At 39.8% G+C, this 12,830-nt stretch overlaps 1 protein-coding gene across 18 annotated transcripts in view; it reads left to right on the top strand.

The window, feature by feature from the left end:
* Positions 1-12,830, top strand: part of LOC132914430 (polypyrimidine tract-binding protein 2) — a 442,018-nt gene that overhangs the window by 365,607 nt on the left and 63,581 nt on the right. The window lies entirely within an intron of this gene.

The following is a 12,830-nucleotide window of genomic DNA, read 5'->3' as shown; positions in this document are numbered from 1 at the left end:
GTGCATGAACACGCGAGCAAGCCGTTTCCTTGTTGACGTTGAAAACAATGCCCAACTTACGTCAGTACCATGCCTGTGTACGCGTTGACGACAACGTTAGCCTTTAACACTTGCTGGGTTGCGAGGAAAACTTGCAACGGACGTCTTAAACCGTATATTACCATGTCACAAAATAGCGATAAATATTCTCACCGCTAGCTTAGGTTTATAAAAACATTTTTATTCCTGTTAATAACAAATATGACAATAATGGCGAATAAAATCTTGTGAAATTTAGAATACGAAAGAACCCAACAGAAACTCGCTTCGTTGTAGTCAACTGTGACCTAGTGATACTAGTTGAGCATACTGGTTAAATTACATTTCCTACGCCAGTTTGCTTTTACAACGTTTTAAAGGTATCCCTGAACCTCCATGAAATATCAAAAACTGCAAACTCTTGAAATTGAACACGACCAAAGATTCCAAGCACTCGCAATTTTCACTGACCATTCAAGGAATGTCGGAAGTCGTAACTTTCACAAAATATTGCCAAACATTGCAACTACTGCTACTAGGAACGTCCAAAAATTCCAAGATCCCGAAAGATTTCCAGAAAATACATCCAGAAATAGGAAAAGGAGCGGCTGGCGTTGGAAAAGGGCGGGAGAAAAGGTAGAGGGTGAGAAGAATGCGCGAGGTGTCTCGCAGAGACAATGCAGCGCGTCGTAGATCACCCAAGACACCCTCCATTAAAAATATTACGCCATCTTGGCGGCATAACCACCCTCCAACCCCTTCGTCGGCGTTTCCACGTGGCTCCTTGGCATTTCAGACGGAATTCGGAGTAACAATGTGGCAAACTTGTATCCGGCGTATCGATCGGTGAAATACGCGTGCGGATATCGTGTTTATGGAAAATGACGGCTGTTCACATGGCTGTTCTGCCAGTTGGAAGACCGTCTGTTTTATGTGGGCTGGCAAAAGGTAATTAAATAACGTATAGTAAATGATGCTGATATTTGTGTAATAGTAAACAGTCGAACCAAGCAAATAGTAATGTACGAAGCAAACGTATAGCCATAACTGATCCAAATATTTAACAAAATATCAATAATTAGCTCAAACAAACAAACAGCATAGGGTTCTTAAAATACATCAAAAATTTGTATTACACGAATATATTGGAAATACTATCGCTATACGTATTACCACATCACTATCGTTACTGAATCATCGTCGTAATTTAAAAAAGCAATTTACATATCTCTCCACCTTAATTCCCCGCAACAAATTTCTTCGCTAGCAATTTTCTGACAACTATAATATAATTAATGTACCGATATAAAGTATCGACTATATAACAATTTACAATCAATGCCTGTATAGTGTATAAAGTAGGATAGAGAGTAAAAGGTGATAAAAAGGAAGTGATTCTTGCGATCTCGTGAAAAGACGAGAGCTGTCGCCGGGGTGAAAGGACGGCAACACGAGGCGAGATACTCGTTTGATTTTTTTTTCGCCCCATTTCGACGTTGCCGGGGGATGAAATATGAGTAAAATGGATAACGTGAACGAGCTGCGGCCGGAAAATGGAACCCGACTGGCTGAAAGAACGGCGACTGGTGTTTGGATTTCTCACGTAGCCAGCCTGAAACGCGAGGAACGATGATGCACATCGCTTGCTGCTCGTGCGATTAAAATCGTGAAACGAGAAGCTAAACGTCGCTCGCCTAAATGGAATCGTGATTGCGTACCCAATTAAAGAATTCCGACGGCCATATTCGATTCGATCGTCGTACGTCTATTTGGTCGATTTTTGTGTTGGGAGTTAAGGTTATGGATTTTATATCCATCAAGTTCCTATATCTACATGGATGGAAGTGGACGTGAGATGGATTCTTTACGTTGGTGTTGGATTAACGATAGCGACGATATCTAATATGGCGTTAGAACGACTGATTGTTAACAAATTGGCAAATACTCTTCGTATAACTGCTACTTGGAAGTATATCTATACTTGCTGCTATATTTAAGTAACCTTGACTATACCTACGATGTAACTTTGACTTCGGAGAAACACGAACATTCCTTTGCATTTAAAATAAAGGAAAAAGAAGCTAACTGCGTTACTATCAACTAAACTAGCTGAGAAAGGAAAAATAGAGAAGCGAGGAAAGACACCTTAAGCTCGCAGGAAACAAAGCATCATCGAGGCTTCATAGTGAACGTTTAAAACCGAAGATCCGTATCCTTAAGAGGTCTATGGTCGGATCATCGACTTCGATCACGTGCAATTTCATCGACTTCCGGCTTCTTTCTCCCGCCGCGAGACCACCAAAGGATTCCTGGATTCCATCGCCAGCCTGTTTTTCGGCAGTCAACCGTCCCTTTCCCTCGTTTTCGCTTTTAATGCTGCTACCTCATTCGTCGAGGATAAAGGAGCGCGTTCATTGGACAATATTACGAGAGGGATCCGCGGCCGTCAAAATGATGGAGTGGCTAGGCAGCCAGACGAACTCTTCTGCAGCCAGAATAATCAGTCTTCTCGGCCTGTTTCCGCCCAGCTCGTTTTTCTCTTTCTGCCTAACTGCGCGGGGCCTCTCGCTCTCTTTTACGTCCCCGATGCTATTTCCGCGATCAGAGTGCTAAGCGAAATGCAAAGTTGGACAGGCAGGCTTCTTTTTCTGACGAAATACCGCCACCTTCCTTGTTCTTCCTGTTTCCTCCGTGATATTTTTACCAGATTTATGGAGATGAAGTTGTATGGTGAGTATTCCACTAAACTCTAGTTGGCGGCGCTTGGTTTTAGCTCGAAGGGTACTCGGAAATTACTTTACGGCGTTTTTCACTTTCCGCTTGTATTAGGATTTTAGAAATTCTCAATTCGCGATTCTTTCGATTCTTCTATTGGTTTTACAGGCTGAGTCTGGATTTTAAGGGAATGATAGCGTTGTGATAATTCTTTATTGTAAAATTAGGAGATTACATCTGGAAAGCTAGGAGAATAAAAATTGAGTACGAGTACTATTCTTTGGTAGTTGGAAATTCTTAGTTCAGAATTCACGATTGATACGATTTGATGTCCCTAAATCTTCAGAATGTCTCGATTCACGTTTCACATCGTCATTCTCTGGAATATAACTCACTGTTCACGATCCAAGAAAAATCCACTCTTCATCCCTCGAAGCCCCCATAGCCTTTCTTAATCAAATCCTCATCTCTAAAACATGTTATACGATACAAGTAAAAATTCACTTCTCAGACCAATTCACTTTTACTGGCCCCTGCCTCTACGTTCATTCCTAGACAAATGATCCTGAATCAGATATTAGGACCCTAAGACAGGCTTGCCAAAACAAATTCCTGAGGCAGCGTACGAATTTTTCATCACGACGCTCCCTCCCCTCCCACCCACATTGAAACTTCCAACAAGCATCCTTCGTCGATTCGGTGGCACCCACTCGAACAGCACCCTGTGCTTCGTTCAGGATAACGGAGAGAGGGTTGGCGGGCCGAGGATGCTCGCTCGTTTCGCAAACAAATCGCAGGTTCCTCGAGGCGGATAGAACAGACTGGCAATTTCCTACAGACTTTCTCCGCTCTACCGTCTTTCCATCGTGTTAATTCTTAATTCCTTCATTTTCTTTTCGCGGCGCGTACGCCGTTCGCCGTTTCTCCGCCGGCGGAAACAACCGTTTAAATATTTCGGATTCGACGAATAAACGGGAAAGCCTCGCACGAAATCGTACACCGGGAAATTGAACGGAGGATATTTGAAACCGTTCCGACGCTTGGCATTTCTCGGTTCGTTTTTGTTTTTCCAGATCGATCGAAGCCAATTTGTTTCTCTCTTTAATCAGAAATTGTCGGTTGATAGAGTGGAATCGAGCCTTGGTCTTGAGTCTTGGAAGGTAGGTTCTAGCGGAATTTTACATTTTTGAAAAAATTCCATTCCCTTGGAAGTAAAAGGTTGCGGAATTAGCCTCGTTGTAGAATTAACTCCATAGTAGGATTAATCCTTTAACTTATAATACCAACTCATCCCCAATATTCTGCAAATTCTACTCAAAACATGAGATGAGACACGTCATCCAAAATTTCCAACAAACTTCAATTTCAACTTCACAACTTCAGCGTCCAGAATTATCTCCGATACACGAAATTAACGATTACGAAGCACCAATTATGCAACACACCATTAACGCTATTTCCAGCGTAAAACTAAATGGCTTACGACTCGAAGAATTTTATACAGAAACTTTCTTCGTTGCTCGGTTATCAATGGTTAGTTATAAAATGCCAGCTATGAAGCTTCGTATTACGTTAACCCTTAAATCTTCTCACGAAAGGAAATCACGCCAATACCGTCACGCGTGATATTTTGCATCAGTGTGTGCTATTAATTTTAGAAATGAAAGATCGATGCCGAGAAAACGTTTCGAACGAACCGATCTTTTCGAAAAATTGTGAAACTCCAGCGATCGTCCAGTTATGGAATTAACCTCGGTTTTGTTTTCAAAAAACTGCAATAGCCTCGGAGGGTTGGAAAGTCGAGCAACTGATAGAACGCCACCAGCATTGTTATTTATCGTCGCGGCTTCTATTATTTGGTCCGTTACCATTCTCGAAAGAACCACATCCCGCGGCGTGCTCTCCATCGATGTATATTTAACCGGACGACGAGCTGTGGGGTTGCTCTTCGCTACGTCGAAACGTTTTCCGCGAATGTGGATCATGAGGTCACTCGACGAGCTGCTTCTCCCTATCTCTTCGTCTTTCAGGCTCGTTTTTCTTCGTCGTTTATCTTTGTTAACTCGGCGAATAATGTATCACCGGGTGAATTTGCGAATTCCTTTCCGTGCTCTTTGTTTCTTTTCGTGCTTGGAAGGGTGGATGTTGGAACGCGTTTGGGGTTTTCGCTGTGAAAGGGACTGGTGCGACGAGTGGAATTATTAATTAGATTCGACTTTTGTTCTTCGTAGTTATTTTTCTTTTCGCGTGTACAATACACTTGCACATTGTGTCGAAAGTTGACCAATACGATCACGACTCGTTGCAGTGCTAATGAAATTGTAAAACGTTGTATGCGATACGTACGATGTGAAGATAAATTTCCTAGCGAATACTTTCGCGAGTCAGTGTACATGGTAATCCCTACGATTCCAAAAACAGTTGAAGAAAGACCCTCGATGCAACATCCTTCACTGTAAAGCAACCAAAGGACCAAATAAAAATCCGAGAATGCTTCAACGAAAATGACAAAAATACGGGAGCACAACTGTAATAAAGATCCAAGGGATTTACAGCATGTATAAGACAGTGCAGCGGCATGTTGGATAGGAAACGAAGAGAAATCGAGGATTTGTGAAATATAGGAACACAACTGGAAATAGTGGATACCCTAGAAACGTTGAGATATGGAAAAGCGTAAGAAACTGGGGTGCACCGTGAGGAAATACGAGAATTGGTCGGTTCCGGACCCGAATAAACATCAAATTTGAGAAATGCGGAGATACCGTGCAATTGTATGTTATCTACTCTGACAATTCCGGAAAGATTGCTAGGAAACAGAAAGAATCGAAAGAGATCTATTTCGAATCTTCGGATTCTGATTAATATTCTGGAGACTTGTTCGAGGTTTATATAGTCCTTTACGTGCATTCTTGGATCCCATACTATTTACCGTTAACTTGATTTATACCGATCCTCTTTTATCCAATCAGTAATATTTTTAGACGTTTAATTTTTGTTTGGAGAAGGAAATTTTTATTTGGACAGAGAGATAGATTTTTATTTAGAGCTCACAAAGCAATATGGATTTCGTTTTTCGAATGAAAAAAAAAGATTGGACGATGTTATCTGAAAAATAGTCGAAATTTTCTCGATTAATTTTTCATTCAAAAATAAACAGAACAGTTTTCCAAAAAACAAAATGTAAAGAAGAAAAGAGTTGTTACTTTGTGTGTTGGCATTTTGGGATATCGGTAATATTGATAACATGGAATACTAAATAATTTCTTGTGAGATAACAGAGAAATTGCAAAAGATGCTATTTGGGTATATTTACTTTACTCGAACCCATAAGAAGAAAGCTTGCTGCATATATAAGGAACCCTCGACCCTCGTTATCGCGGTCGAATGAGCATATAAAAGCTTTCAATCGCGCTATACTCTTTGGATCGGAGTGCAGAAGTAAAAGGCTCGGACTATATCAGTTGCAACAAGTAGCGTGGTATGTTATGGTAATGTTCTCAGTCCGAGCACTTACGGTTAGTTCAGGGACGAGCCATCAGAAGGGGTTGGAAACTACCCTTTAGAGTAGTTATTTCGCCTGTTGAAAGCTGCTCCATTCGAGTGCATAGTCAAAGTAACGGTCTCCGCCGAGGCAAGATTGCTCGTCGAAAGTTCTTGGATTATTTCGACTTGTAACTCGCGTGCTCGCTTCTCTCGTCCCTCCTCAGTCTCGCGGATTAAAATATCAAAAAATGATGCGTTTCTATCTTTCCATGATTCCGTCGATCTTCCATTTAAACTTTTCATTGTAAAGTAGACTAGGCTGTATTATTCGGATTTTTCTTTTACTTTCCATTTACGTTTTCGTGGCAGGTAGTTTTAATCGAATTTTGTAAAAATGGAAATTTGATTAATTTCCCCGTGAAACGCATTTTATTCTAAGATTGAAAACTATTCTTTTGTACCCTGACTTCTGAGAATTCCCTGGAATTTTTCACGTTTCTTCAAAGTAGCATATATTGTTTAAATTTTCCTTTCAACGATAGCTAGTTTTAATTGAATTTCGTAGAAATGGAAGTTTCTAATTTTTCCGTGAAGCTGCAACATTGAATCCGGATCATTATACCTTGGTTACGCGTTCGCATTTCTTTCACTTACTATACATACGTGCATAAATTATTCTTCCGCTAATTACATTCTTTAATAACAATTTACCAAGCGAAATCGAACTCGAATAAATTGCATTCTCGTTTAAAAAGGCTGTCACGGTTGGGAAAACACGAGGACACGTCCGTTGTAAAAACACAATGTACAAATGGGAAATTTTCAGGAAGTTGCAAGCAAAAACTGGGTTAAAAGTTTCGGAATTATAAATTGGCCGAAACTCCGGGGCAATTCCTTCAGGCACCAGCGCATCCGCGTTCATCTATCATTAAGCACGATTTACAAGAGCGACTCGGAAACAACGGACGCGTCTATTGTGTCGGGCAACAATAATACGTTAAACTTGCATTCAGAACGGTTGTTTTGGTGGCTGCAATCTCTGAAAACGATCGCCAACCTCGCAGAATCGCTCGATTCACCCATGAATATCGCGATTCGTATTTCGATGCAACGGTTCGCGAATACCTTTGTGCATCGAATAAAATCGTAAATTTTGTTGGACGATTGGTTTCGCTTATTTGAAAAATTCTTTTTGCTAAGATTTGGGCGTTTTCGATGAAATTTATGGTAATCAGAATCGTCCTCTGACCGCTAACATCTTCGTCTAATGAATATTATCAAAATTAAGTTAAATGAACACGCAGCGAAATTTAAAATACGACTAACGTTTGTAATTTTTTAATTCTTTCGATTAAAATCTCATCCGAATTCTATTCGATATGCCTTTCGTAATTTCGTCCTTCAAATCGAAACACTTCTTTCCCTTTTTTCTCTATCAATCAACTGCATCTCTCTAATTTTGCCTCATTTAAAATTCCACCCTTCCCTTTTGTTTATTTAGCACCTCCGCCGCGCGTTTCGCTAACTCGCCTCCCTTTTCCCCACTTTTCCCATTTTCCTCCGTTCTTCTTTTCTCTCTCTCCCTCCAGCTGTTTTACATTTCTTTCAGTGGCCACGATTTTCTTCTTATCTCCACCCTCCATCGACCTCCGTCCAGAAATTAAGGTACAAGTTTAATTGAGCCTTTCCAGCTCGCAGCTGGCGACTTTATTATCGACATTCAGTATAATTAAACCATCTGCATCTTTTTAAGCGGCGAGAAGTGCGCGTTTCTTTGAAGTTTTCTCGGCAGAAGCAAACCCTCGCTTCTTTTCCCCCTCTCTCATTTTCTTTCGAAAGTTTGCTCGCCGGATGAGAAAACGATACGAAATAACCTTCTAAGAATATTTTCTCGTTCGAGGACGCGCGAATTCACGTGATTTCCTTTTGCAGAAATTTGGGTCGAAGTGATAGGGTAAATGTTTCGTCCTTCTTATTCTTTGGGTTTAAGCAGCGTTATAGAATTTCGTTGTATTGAAATTTAATTCAGGGCTAAGTTCGTGTAATTTTATACAAAGCTGAATGCATTTGTCTTCCAGGTGTGTTTGGTTTATTGCTGCGGTTGATTCAGTAATTTCAATGTATCGTTCGTCGACCAAGATCTTTCTTTTTCGAAGAAAATTTGTAGCTTGAGCGCGCTACTTATTTATTAATTGACCTTCTTTCTGTGGAAAAAAACGCGATTTCAATTCATTATCCGTTTATCGATCTCCCCATCTTTTAGAGAAGAATTAATTATCGTATTTTATTGTCTGTCTGAAAAATTCATTGCTTCGTGTTATGATTAATTTTTCCTCTTCCTTTTGAACAATACGTCGGTATTCATTTTTATTTGCTAATTAAATACGCACGAGAAACTATACGAATTTTTCTATTCACTGCGATGAGAAAATTCCAGAGGATCCCGAAATTTAAGGTTCCACGATAATTTTCGCTCATTCGGCTTTCGCTTTCGTTTCTGCAATTAGCAACCGATAAATTCTCGTGCGTGTTCACCGTAAATTTGATCCCAGGGTTCCCTTCTCCACGTTTCCTCCTTTTTTTTTTTTTTTTTTTTCAAAAGAATCCCATCAGACTCGTAGATCTTCCAAGGAGGCACGTGAAATCGAAGGAATTTCCAGGCAAAGAAATGGAAAAGCATTGTGCGCCTGCGAAAATTCACCCTCCTACATCAGATTTAATTTCCTCCGGGTTTTATCACCGTATTTCGACCAGTAAGCTTGAAAGTTTCTAATGAAATCGATTTTCGATCAGATTCGACTCGAATTGAAATGGAAATATCGGTTTTATTGTCAACAAAAAGGGATGTCTTATAAGATAAACTAAAATGGAGAATAATTTTCTCTAATGGAAAATGACCCTCTTTGATATCGATGAGTTTCTGAAAAATCTGTTCTTCCATTTCGATTAATTGTTTTAAAGAGAAGGATATTTCATCTCACGATATGATGTTGAAAGAAACGGAGGAAAATAGGTAGGTTAATTACAGTTTCTCATGCACAAGCACAAAATTATTCTTCCACAACAGAGTGGAAATTCGCAAGGAAAAATATTTTAGGTTTTAAAAAATTCAGAAAATTCAACATAAATACGTATAGAGCCCACTGAAAACGGGATAAAAAGTACTCTAATCTTCCTTTAACGTACCATGAAAATCAAAATTCACTTCCATCGGTGGAACCATTAAACCGATTCTCTCCACAGTTCCCGAAAAACCATCCTACAAAACACATTTACTTGGTCGATGAAAGTTTTAATCCATCCTAACAAAACTCGTCGGACTCGCCATTATTCTGGAAACGCGAGTTTATGACGTGAAACTGAATATCCTGCAACACAACGTGTAGTTTTCATCAGAAAACACTTTGCACCGATGAAACGACTGAAATTATTATTGCCGTGGCACTTCGATCCAAAGACTGTTAACGACGCGTCGTTCGCTGTTTAAGAAGTTATTTTAGCCCTTGAATAGTTGATGGCGCAGTGAAAAAGTTGGGAATTTTGTTTTAGACGCCGTAAGCTGGATTATTCGATGCAAACTTGGAAATGTTGTGAAAGCAAAGTGTGTTGGTTGGTAGTGTAAATATTTTATGGTTTCTCTTGTGTCTCGGCTGCTTTTAGACAAGTGAGCTTATATTTTAATGGGGTTGATGCTGTTTATGTGTATTGTACAATAGTCGATGGTCCTTTGAACGACTCTTGGAACTTTGCTCGATAGTGCTGGGTTCCTCGAATTTTACTTGGTAATCCTGAATTCTTTGAATTTCAATTGGCGATTCAAATGTCAACTTTCAGTTTACCGTCTTTCAATGGAAGTATTTACCGAGCAATGAAAGTTCTTTGTGTAATATACGAAGCTTTGGAGTCAGTGATCCTTTCTGCGATACACCACGACTCGAGAATATTTTCTGTGGCGCACAAAAAATACGTACGTCGATATTTTTACGTCTTTTATAAGAGCAAAACTTGGGTAAAATTAAGCATCGGTGCATAAAGCGCGAACGTTATATTCGGACACTTCTCGATCATTCAGATCTTGGTCAGAGAGAAGAACGGAGCCCAGGTATAAGCGTGACCACGGAATCGTAAAGAAAGATAACCGGAAATTACTCGTGGAACGTAGTACGTATGTTTGGGAATGAAAAGCTCGCGTTACTGCGTTTCGTTGCGGCTTCGTAAACTGTTGTCGTCGCAATTGTATCCCGTCTACTCGCGTTTTATCTCCGCGTCCCGGTTACGTGGTCCGTCGTGAATCTGGATGATCGTGTTTCTTCATCCGTTCATCTTGATTACCATGTAACGACTCTGCAATTCCGCCCAGTGAATCTTTTATTTAGATCGCCGCGCGATCGTTAAACTTTGCAACTACTATTGTTACATCTGTTTGATGAAACTTTGCGGGTTTTTGTTAAACTTTTTAACTTTTGTTAAACTCGGACTTTGTAATTATTTTTTATTCGTTCTGTGGATCCCGATAAGTGGCAATACTCGGGGGAGAAATCATTTGTCGGAGGGTTCGTTAGTTAAGTTTTGAATCTTCTCGAAAGAATTCGTTAAATCGAATAACCAAAGTTCCTTGACTCGCGACAAACCGCGTTAATTTCCTGTCGCATATCGATTTTCATTTTTCAGACTCTCGTGCCTCGGCTGAAACGTGGTGCGGGGATCGAAGTAATTGGTCCACGTATTTTATTTTGTCGATGTACACAACCTGTTTACTTTCATTTGAACGTGGATGACGCAAATGGATGAAAATACGCTTCTGTGACGCGTGAACTTTATTTTTTTCTGTATCCGCGGATAATCTCGAAAAATGTGTTTGCCAACATGGTACAGTTGAAAAATTCAGTAGCATCGAGCACGTAAATCCATCGATTCTATTGTTTGATAAAGAAACAATTTTATAGCGACCGTGCTACGTTTCGTTGTGATGGAAGTATCTTGCTGTAGAAAAAGTATTTTAATTATCGAAAAAGAATTCGATTAAAATAGGAATTCGAAATTTACCGTAATCGAACTGTTGAACAAACATTCGTTTTATTCGCATGCGTTTGCACGCGATTCGAGGGCAATTTAAAGAAAAAATCCGCCGAAGAGTTCGCGTGACACGGAGCCGAAATAAATATCAGCCTTAATATCCAATAACAGTAAATCGACGGAGGAAAAATTGGCATCGTTATGCGGAGTAAAACATCATGAACTTGGAAGATCTAGTTACGAAGACGCGGACAGAGTTTCCCGTTTTTATTAGTTAATTTTATTTTATCCGTTTTACGACCCGCACGCCGCTGAATTTCCCGTAATTTCATAGCCGTGTTGCTTCATAAAAATACTTCGACACGTCGGTCCTCCTTATAGCCCGTGGTCATTCTAATTTTACACCAACGGTCTACGTGACCAACGACGGCCATAAATGGCACAGACTTCAAAACTAGCGGAAATTCGCTGTCCCGGAAGGAAGTTTCTGTTCAACTTTGTCGCGTCGAATTATCTACGTGCGTCTGCGAAAATTTTACGTACCAATTCGTTTTGAGAAGATTTTTCCAGCGAAAAGCTTACCATTATTATTTACTTGGTTTAAAGTCGCGCGGATTACCGTGGTCGTTAGCGATTTCTCATATTCGGTGGCTTGTTAAATTCTTTTTCGTATTTTGGTTTCTTTAGAGAAGTTGATAATCTTTTGCTGGAACAGGATCGATGCGAGGCTGTTATTACTTAAGATTATTGTGGACGTTATATTTTTCCCTTTCTTCGTTGTATTATATATAGGACAGTACGATTATGCGAGTGATCGATGGTCTCATATCGCAGATGTCACATTTAACAGGACTATCTTCCGGTATGTACGCGTGTGTCATCTTATTCTGGTTAAAGCGAAAAGGCTCTTTAAAGTAGTTCGGTGGAATTAAAGAGCTAACGACTTAACTTTATGAAATTAAAAAGTCGAATGGAAATGGGAGAGACTTTACGTTTAGTCAATCTTAAAGTAGACAAAAATTGTAATTACACGAAACGTGGGAGAGTTTTATACATTCCACATTCTCTTTCGATTCTTCACAGTCGTGTGGATTGTTAAAAACCATTTTGAAAGCTTATCTCGAACGACCGGATCGATTCCACGTCAGTCCAGCGACTAACTCGGTAACAAGTTCCTCTTTCTCGACACTTCCGGTGCCGTCGGGCTTCCATGCCGCGTTTTAATCTCCATCGTGAATTTAATGTGCCGCGTTTCTTTTGCATTTTATGCTAATCGTTGGCGAAGTTCGTTCCATGGCAACACCTGATGACGGCCATGGGGTTTTGATTCTCTTTGATGTCTCGGAAAATAAAGAAACAATTTTTATATTGTTAGAACATAAAGTAATATCAATTAGTGTCCTCCGCTTAAATATTTTACAGAATTATATTACATTTTGTCGGATATTTAATAACTTATATTTATTTTTCAAACATATCGCTGGAAGTTAAAATTCGCAAAGGCTGCGTTTATTATATATTTATGTGGGAAATTGAAAATCAGCGAGATCTCCTGTGTATTTGTGTTTTGCATTTCAATTAATAATCAAGTTGTA

The sequence above is a fragment of the Bombus pascuorum genome, chromosome 15, assembly GCF_905332965.1.
Source record: "Bombus pascuorum chromosome 15, iyBomPasc1.1, whole genome shotgun sequence".
NCBI lineage: Eukaryota > Metazoa > Arthropoda > Insecta > Hymenoptera > Apidae > Bombus > Bombus pascuorum.
This window is presented reverse-complemented; position numbering and strand designations above follow the sequence as displayed.